Source organism: Hemicordylus capensis, chromosome 5, assembly GCF_027244095.1.
Source record: "Hemicordylus capensis ecotype Gifberg chromosome 5, rHemCap1.1.pri, whole genome shotgun sequence".
In the NCBI taxonomy this organism is placed as follows: Eukaryota; Metazoa; Chordata; class Lepidosauria; order Squamata; family Cordylidae; genus Hemicordylus; species Hemicordylus capensis.
Window position 1 is genome coordinate 161,425,628 of NC_069661.1, and position 9,585 is coordinate 161,435,212.

The following is a 9,585-nucleotide window of genomic DNA, read 5'->3' on the forward strand; positions in this document are numbered from 1 at the left end:
TATGCATGTAGTTCTTCACACATTATGTTCAATGCATGTACAGTAGTACATTTCCAGCATATATATATGTGTGTGTCTGTACAGACACCTGTACACATGTACAGTGTAATGTATGAATGGAGGTACTATTTAGCTAGAATAGGGATGCCCTCTAGATTGAACATAATTAATAACTGTACATGCATACAGATCTGCACATGCATCCACTGTACACAGATGTTACAGTGAACAACAGATGAGTTAGTAATCTCTTTCTGGACTATGTACATTCTGGCTGCATATGAGTGCACCAATGATTCCTCTGAATGACAAATTCCCTGCTCAAAGAAAACTAGTGTGTCAGAGAGAAGGCTAGATTAGAATGCTTCTCTTTGACATCTCAATTTCTTGACATTTTGTTTTGTACAGAGGAGCATTCAGTAATGTGAGCTTTCCTCTTTGGTCTAAAGTGGCAGAGTTGAGGAGCAGGTTTATTTGCTTATTTTCTCTTTATGAGAACTAGGACTTTGACCCCACAGGGATCTTTTGGCGAAAACAGGACATATCCATGAACCCCATCCTTAGATCTTTGGAGGATGGGCAACATACATATTACTACTTGCTGAGCACTTTTATTTAACTGCTTCAACCACTTTCTTGCATCTACCCTTTTAAGGTCTAGGGATGTGAAAGCCGGCTTGCCAGCCGCGGGCAGGGCAGGGATCAGTTTCTTTTTAAAATCCTTTTAAAAGGAGGAACGCAGGTGCTTACCTTCTCCTCCACCTCCCCACTGCTCATCTGGGACTGGGGCTGGTGTGCAAAAGACCAGACGTGGCTGCTTCCTTGTTCCCAGCAGTCTGTGTGTGGTGTCAGTACACACATGGCCACTGTTCATGCATGGCGGCCATTTGCATGGTCAGCATGGTGTGGCTGACCACGCAAATGGCCACCATGCGTAGGCTGCTGGAAACAAGGAAGCAGCCACATTTGGTCTTTTGCACACCAGCACCGGTCTCAGATGAGCAGTGGGGCAGCAGAGGAGCAGGTCAGCACCTGTGTTCCTCCTTTTAAAACGAACTGATCCCCATCCCAGCAGACCGGCTTGGGTGCATCTGCCTGAACCAGTTCAGCACATCCATCCTGATGTGCCAGACTGGTTCGGGCACATCCTTATGAAGGACCCTGTGAGGTAGGCCTTTAGGATTTGTATTTTATGCATAGTGCCTGAGAGATCATGAGTTGCCCAAGACCAAAAAACTGTGACAGAGGGGAGTCTTGAATCTAGCCCTCATAGATCCCACACCAATCCCACTTGGCCACACTGGCAACTGCAGATGTTCCTATATCTAAATATGTCAAAATTAAGACCTACGGCATAGGTAACTTTAGTACACATGAAAAAGACATTTATGAAAATGTCAGGCTTGGGAATAAAGAAGTGGATATTTGTTGTTTATTCAAGTGGCAGAGAATTTAGCCTAGACGTCAAAACCAAGAAAAAAAGTGTGACTCCAGCATTTGCTTGCAATTTTTAGATAAAGTAATGCTAAAGCATTTCTCAAAGGAATGGATTAAATGTTTATTATGTAAATGTACTTCCCCATCAATCTATCCTTTGTTCATTTAGATAAAGTGGCATGCCAATTCTATGTCAAACAAGTGCTGATTACAAATAAATAATTCAGCACTGAGATGCTGTCTACAGAGTAGGAAAAAGAGAAACAAATTGGAATAGAATGTCAATAAATTTACACGGCTAAATTTCAATCAACTTTCTCTGATTGGATAATTACGTTCCCAGGTTGCCGAGAGGGCAATGGAAGAAGGAAAATGTCAGTGGCTGAGGAGGATTACAGCCCAAGAGGAGCTTTGCAGTGAAAAGGGACAGTGAGAGACCAACCCAAATATGGGCTTCTTTCTAGGTTAGCTGCCCATGTATACCAACCCCTAACCTGAGAATGTGATTAAAAGGTATTTGGCTCCACCTCTGTGATGAGAGAAAAGAACTTTTCTTAGGGACTAACTAATGGCTCACCACTGAATAAATATGGCCCCCACCCACACCGCTCTTTTTCTTCCAGTGGGGCTCTGAGATTAGGAGGAATGTAAAGGAAAATGGCTGAGTGGAGAGAGGATTGTGGGAGAATTGTGAGAGAAAGACAGCAAGCAGGAGAAGGGTTAAGGTTCATCCACATTCTGACATATGTTGTGCTACCATGATACATAATTAGGCCATTAGTCATATAAGGTTCTAGGGATTTTTTTTTTAAAGGTGGTGGAGGATAAACCTTTAACAAGTGCTATAAAGAAGGGAAGGGGCAATTCTTTTAAAACATAGTTGTGTTGACAAGTGGATATCAGGGAAAACTTGAGAACTGAGCAGAGAAAACTAACAGATAGCCGGGATTGACTTTTTGGGAAAAGGAGGCACAGGGCATTATAGAATATTTTTCTCTGGCAGCTCTCTCTCTCTCTCTCTCTCTCTCTCTCTCTCTCATATTTTTATACTGCCTGATATGTACATCTCTAGGTGGTGTACAAAATTTAAAATATTTAAAAGTCACAGATTAGAATACATGACACAATAAACATAGAATAAAATAGTTATTAAAATAGTTTTAAAATTATTAAAATTAATTCTAATTGAAAACCTTTTTAAAAGGCTGCACTCTCTCAGGGGCATCTTACCAGTACCGGAAGTCTGTTAAAATGGATGGAGGGAAGAATCTAGTTCTATTTCTGAATGTGGTAGCAATACAGAAATGTAAGTATCTTTTCTCTGTGTTGATGTTCCCCCCATTTAGAAGCAAGGTGACTGGATGCAGAAGAGAGAGCCCATGTGCTGAAAGGAATAGGGGTGAAGACTACCTAGAGGAAGTGAGTTTTGCAGCTTTGTAACCTGAATGAACTCAGTTGCCATTTTCTCTTCTGCACTGCTACTACAGCTAGAATAGGGCAATACCCTTATTAGAACCAACTCAGGTGTCACAAAGTAGTGAACACATTTTCAAGGTGTCTAGAACTCTTCTTCAGGCTGCATGTCAGTCAACAAAACAAAACAACAAGAAATGGAAGGTTGGTAAAAGAGAAGGCTGGACACAAAGTTATAACCCCCAAGTCCGCAGTTTGTAATAAGATGGAGTGCCGGAGGCTGACATAGGCTCAACTTATATGCAGCCTTAATCACATCTTTGGATTTAGTTCTCACACTTTAAAAATAATAATAATAGCACATGTGTTGAAGGGACATCATACCTGAGAGCTGGGGCTTTAGTGCACATGGGGCCCCCCAATCCAGACTGGAAGTGGGCAAGCAGTAGGGTTAAAGTCCTCCCCCACCACACACACACACTATGGTCTTGAACAAAAGCCTCCCCATCATGGGGGCAGGCAGAACAACTATTGCAGGACCAACAATGGGAGGGGAGTTTCTTCTGATTTGGCCCTAACAGATTAAACCCTGCTAGGTGTAAAATGGAATTCATATCATTCATTCATTCATTCATTCATTCATTCATTCATTCATTCATTTATTTACTTACTTACTTACTTACTTACTTATCTATCAAAAGATTTAATATATCGCCCAATCCACAGACTCAGGGCATTGTACAAAGCAAGAACAGCATCTGTGATTTTAAAAAACCGCAAACTTAAATTAAAGGGCAAACGCCTGGTGGGGGGAAAAATGACTTCAGTAAAGATGTAAAGGCTGAAAGGGAGGTGGCAGGCTGAAGACCAGAGACCGAAAGAAGGGCAACCTGAGAGGATCTCACAGGATGGGACAGGACTGGCTGGGAGAGGCGGTCCTGAAAGTAAACAGGTGCTAAGCCCTGAAGGGGTTTAAAGGTGAGAACCATGACTTTGAATTGAACCCAGAAGAAAATAATAGGTGAGCAGTGCAGTGACCACAAGAGAGGTGTCACACTATCATATCTCCTAGCACTATCATATCTCCTAGGTGGGCTGTCACATTCTGGACCAACTGAAGCTTCCGGTTTGTCTTCAAAGGCAACTCCAGGTAGAGTGCATAACAATAATACAAACAGGATAAGACGAGGGCATGTTACCCTCACATTGCACCAAGGGCTACTAGCTACAGAAACAATAATGGTTCTCCCTAGCCCCCCAGCTCCATAGTTCTGAAAATACAGAATCAAGCAGTTACTCATATCTGCCTCCAGCACTAAGCCTCCTGTGCAAGTACAGGAAGTCTGTCTTTCTTTGCATCTTGTTACCATATTTGTTACTTGTGAAAATGCATCTTTTACCCACTAAGAACTGCTAATATAAATATTTTAAGTAAATAAATAAATAATTGGAGAAAAGTTATATCACCATTACTTGCCCGCAAGCGTGTACCTAGGGGCCCTCACAAACCTTTAGGACCAGCAGAGCTAAATGACCCTATAGTTCTCTCCAAATTCATGTCTTTATTAATATTTTCCTGCCACATTGTAACCTCTCAAAAAAGGGAGGAAAGCTACATTTGGAATGTTTCTGAAATTCTTCTTTATAATGTCTACGTGATAACTAACCCTTTTGGAATTTACTGTAAAACACAAGTAGCAATGCTACATCAATATATTTGCTTGTAAAATATGACATAAAATATGGTTTGAGTCTCAAGTACGTATTTTATTCCATTCTTCCTCACAGGAAAGAATCAGAGTTAATATAGGATTGCCAACTATGTTTTTAATGGCCCTACCACTGTGCTTTTCATGGCAGCATAACACAGAGAAACATAACACAGCAGCATGACACAGGGGGTAACAAGGTGAATGGTTTTCCACCAATTTTACTCCATCCCAGGAAAATATGTCAATTAACTAAATGGGGGGGGGGCGCAAATGGAACACGATGTGGAAGATCCATAACTGGATCTTTCAGTTGCCTATTTTTAAAATTGCAAAGCAGCCATGGTGATGGTTATTGAATTTGAACTGTGGAAGACTGTTTAACCCTTTCTTCCCTTACAGTTTTCTCAATCAAAATGGGCTCCTGAAGCTGGAAATCGGGGGGAAGGGCGGTGTGATACAGATATCTGTCTTTAGTGAGTCTGTTCTCAGATTTAGAGGGGTCATTTCAATCAGAACAATGGCACAAGGGCAAAGAATTAAACTTCCCTCCTCCTATCACGGCTGCTCCAGTTCAATTAGCAGCCTCCTGCACAGGGGTATAGCTAGGGGAGAGTGGGCCCATTTCCATCCCTCTCCCTGGTGGCTCCTCAGAGTGAGGGAGATAATGGGGCTATTCTTATGATCACAAAAATCGGGCTAGGAAAATCCTAGCCCGATTTTTGTGATCGTAAGAACCACCGGGCTCGCAGCCAAGCCTGGTGGTTCTGGAGCGGCTAACCCGCTCCTGTAGCCCACCCCTTAGCCTGGGTTTGCGGAGCGAGTGCTCTGCAAACCCGGGCTATCTGCTCGTGAGTAGCCACGGCGTGGCTCCGCGCCACAGCTACTCGTGAGCAGACTCCCAGCCGGGAGGTTTAAAAGCAGCTTCCCCGCTCGGGGGTCTCCCCAGTATGCCCTGCGCACTCGCACAGGACATACTGGGGCTTCCGGAGGCAGCGCGGCCCCTGAGCTCCCTAGCCCCCTCCGTCTCCGTCTCGGAGCCAGTCATCGTGTGGGTGGCCGATCTGGCCACCCAGGGCTCCCTCCCTGCTCGTGAGCGGGGAGAGCGTGCTTAGTCCGCTCTTCCTTCTCACTTCCCAAAACTGGGTCTCACGGATCGTGAGACCCGGTCCAATGAGTGAGGGGGTTCTAGTCAGAAATCTCCTGCATCACTGCTTGTTTGATCCTCCCTAGCACCACCTTGAAAGTCATAAATATGTCCAGGAAGAAGAGGAAGAGGAAGAGGAAGTGGAAGTGGAAGTGGTGGGTTGGGTTGGTGGGTTGCAATCCTAATTTGTAAAATTTGGACTTTGGGATTCCCCACTGAGTAGAGATTCCTAATTATATGACATGATGGTTCAACTTGAGACACAGAGTGTTGGAAGTGATACTCACCTCAGTTCTAAATATATTTCCATGAAAACAAAGTTCTCTTCATTTCAACTGGGCTTAATTCCAGGTCACAGGCCTTGTTAATTGCCATTATATCATGAAGAAAAGGGATCATGGAAGAGCTGTGTCTGATCCCTCAACATACAATTTCCAATAGAGTAAGCAAACTAATCATTTTTCACATGCAGGCTAATTGGGCCTTTCTTAATCAAGCATGTTCATATTTGGTAGCAGGAGCAGTATAAAGCGGTAGATAGGATCGGTCTGTATTAGGCTGAGAAGATGATGTCCCCATTCTGCCATATTAAATCATCTCATTATATACTGTCATCAGGAGAGGTGCAATCACAAATTTGGATTTTCTGTGAGCTTCAGCATTGCAAATCCTGGAGGATAAATCAAAGAGCTTAAATCACAGCAAAGCACAATCTTTTCAGGTCTTCTTTAGAATTACAGGAAATATTTGGGTACAACATTCTGATCTGTCATAACACTGATGTATTGTAGATGGATCAAACTGTTTGTATATACTGTATTTTAAAAACACAAATACATGATAGTTCTTAGAGAGAGAAATAACCCCTGCTTCTGGTTTTTGTCTTAAAAAATGGTAGTCATGCTAACTATTCTACTCAGAGCAGAAATATTTAGTCCTTCTTAGTTTTTGGACTATTTGTGGCATGGCAAAGAAAACACAATCAAAGCATTGTACAAGCAGCAAAGAGGGCGGGAATGCTCTGAAAGCTTTGTGACTGCGCATCTGTCAGCTTTAAGAGATATCACTTTACATCTTCTATATTTTTGACTGAGATCATGTGTGTACTACCCTTCTCCAGGGGACCCTGGGAATTGTAGTTCTGTGACAGCTCTAGGGATCATTAACAGAGAACAAATCTGTTTTTAAGGTTCCTTGGGGAACACTCTGTTAGTTAAACTGGTTTAACTTTGTTGGGGGTAAGTGTAACTTGAGACCACATTTATTTATCAAAGGCAACTTCAGTTCTCCTTCTGTCTACACATTTGGACAGTTGCCCTGGCCCCTATCAGTCAATGAAATTTTTAGTTCTGAGTAGGAGTCTTCCAAAAGAGGCACATCCTAAAATATTTTTGGTCATTCTGTGTATTTAGCCATTCAAATGTCTATTATGAACACCCCTTCAACTGCTGTCAATTTAGTTAAAATAGCTTCCTACAGTTAACATCCTATATTTTCTGATTGGGATGCTTGACGGCAAGCACAATTAAGTAGAATGGAATAATTAACAAGAGCATTGTTGCTTTGCCGTGTCTCAACAGATCATCATTACAGCGGGAGAGGACAGCAAGACCTTTAAGCAGCTGCAGCAAGAGAACAGCTGCCAACCTTTGTTGGGTGTAAATGACAAATGTATGCTCAGTGTACTTGTTTTATCTTTTGTTCCAACATCTGTGATATAGTCTATATGCCACTAGCAATTACTTGTGGAATTCTGGTAAAGAAAATAAAATATGATTACAAGGACGGAAGCAAATATGATGAGTTATCATAGCCATTATGGCAAAAGAATACAGAGCTAGAGCTCTTGAAATTTGTTTAACTGCTGACTGAATGCGATCAATCAGTTTGATTTGTGCAATATATTAACTCCTTTTAAATAATCTTTTTTATTATTATTTAAAAAGTCTCATAACAAAAATATACCCTTTTTATAGCCATTCACACTGCATACCTCTTTCGTATTCAAAGCTGTACTTCTAGAAGAGCTCTTGTATCATAAATGTGGTCCCAAGCTGTTAGCACTTCATGGAACATCAGGCAGAAAATAGAACTTCAATTGGAAGGGAAAATATAGATTTTCATGTATACAGCTCGTAAGCAAGTTTTGGAATTATACTATTCTTTGCTTGGGTCTCATTTTCAGCATAATTAATTCCAGTTCAAATGTTATGTTACCCATACCTGCCAACATGTCCCCTTTTTCCCATTCAGGTGACAGGTATGTGATATCCACAAAGAGAACCCTAACTTGCTTTGGTGGAGTGGTGCTCCATGTGGAAAACTGTAACGTTATACTCCACAAATGCCCTCCACTGAATTAGACTATGGGCCAGTCTAATTTCTATGAGCAGAAATAGTAGATGGTACACTCCTCTTGGGAGGTATTTGAGTGGTACCCAATTTAAATATTTTGTTTTTCATTGGAACCAGGCAAGATAGTGATGTCTCTGAATGTCTAGGGTCCATAATGGACTGGATGAAGGTAATAAACTGAAACTCAGTCCAGATAATACAGAGTTGCATATGATAAGTAGTTTGTATGTGCCACATTCCCCCTAAAGGTGAGCTGTTTGGGATGCTCTTGGATGTCTGTTCCTGAAATTATTGATTGATTGATTGATTGATTGATTGATTTTATTTTTATACCGCCCTTCTAGAATGGCTCAGGGCGGTTTACAGTTAAAACAAACCACTAAAACAGTAAAGAGCTAAAACAAATTAAAAACAGTATAACAACTAACAATTTAAAAACATTTTAAAACAACAGTTAAACCATTACAGTAATTAAAACCCCCAAAATCCAGTTTTAAATTTTAAAATAAACCAGATTTTTAAAACCCCCAAATTTAGAATGCTGCGTGAGCTTGGGTGAAGAGATGGGTTTTCAGGTGTTTTTTGAAAATTGCCAGAGATGGAGAGGATTGTATTTCAGCAGGGAGTGCATTCCATAATCTTGAGGCAGCGACCGAGAAGGCCCATGTTGTTTGGTGTAGCCACCAAACAAGTTGGCGGTAACTGGAGACGGATCTCCGCAGATGACTTCAATGGGCAGTGGGGCTTGTAATGTAGAAGATGCTCTCTTAGATACCCAGGGCCTAAGCCTTTTAGGGCTTTGTAAGTTATAACTAGCACTTTGTATTTTGTTCAGAAACCTATTGGCAGCCAGTGGAACTCCATCAGTAAAGAAGTAACATGGTCTCTCCGAGACCATGTCATTTTCCAACTTCCAACAAGACCAATTCATTTTCCAACTTTGGCTGATTTGTCACCTGCAGCCTTTTCTGGATGACCTTGCTAGTATTTTGCATGCCCTAGCAACCCCTTGACGACTATGTAATAAGGCTGCTCTCATGTGCAGACAGAACTGGGCTAACAAAGGCAAGCCTGGTCTTGCCCGTGCATAAGAAACGCCGGGATTGTGACCGATCCTGGCAGTGCCTTGGCAGCAACCCACCAAGCCAGCCACCCTCTTAAACATGATTAAGGGAGCTAGCATTCCCTTACCCCCATTTTTTTAATCATCTGCCAGCCCCATCTGCTTGGGGGAATCAGGGGAATCCCCATATTGCATCATGCACTCAGGTACCAGGGCAACGTGTCCCAGCCCACAGTCCTCCACGCTGCCTGAGAAGGCAGCTACATATCAGGGTGCACAATCTCTGCACCCAGACCAACAGCAAGGATCATCTGCGGGGTAGGTATGTGTTTTGAGACTTCCTCCCCTGCCCCTTCAAACCCTTTCTCATGGATAGTGAGAAAGGGCTAAATGTGTTCTATATGATGTAGCCCTTCAATACAATTCAGAAACTCTAGTTCATCCACATGTGATGGCCTAGG

At 42.2% G+C, this 9,585-nt stretch overlaps 1 long non-coding RNA gene across 1 annotated transcript; it reads left to right on the top strand.

Annotated features, from left to right (window-relative positions):
• Window positions 1-1,804: 1,804 nt before the first annotated feature.
• LOC128326396 (uncharacterized) lies at window positions 1,805-7,420 on the top strand. Its single transcript, XR_008308029.1, has 3 exons — window positions 1,805-1,901; window positions 2,784-2,856; window positions 7,287-7,420. It is a non-coding gene; the product is annotated as an uncharacterized LOC128326396 (long non-coding RNA).
• Window positions 7,421-9,585: the final 2,165 nt, after the last annotated feature.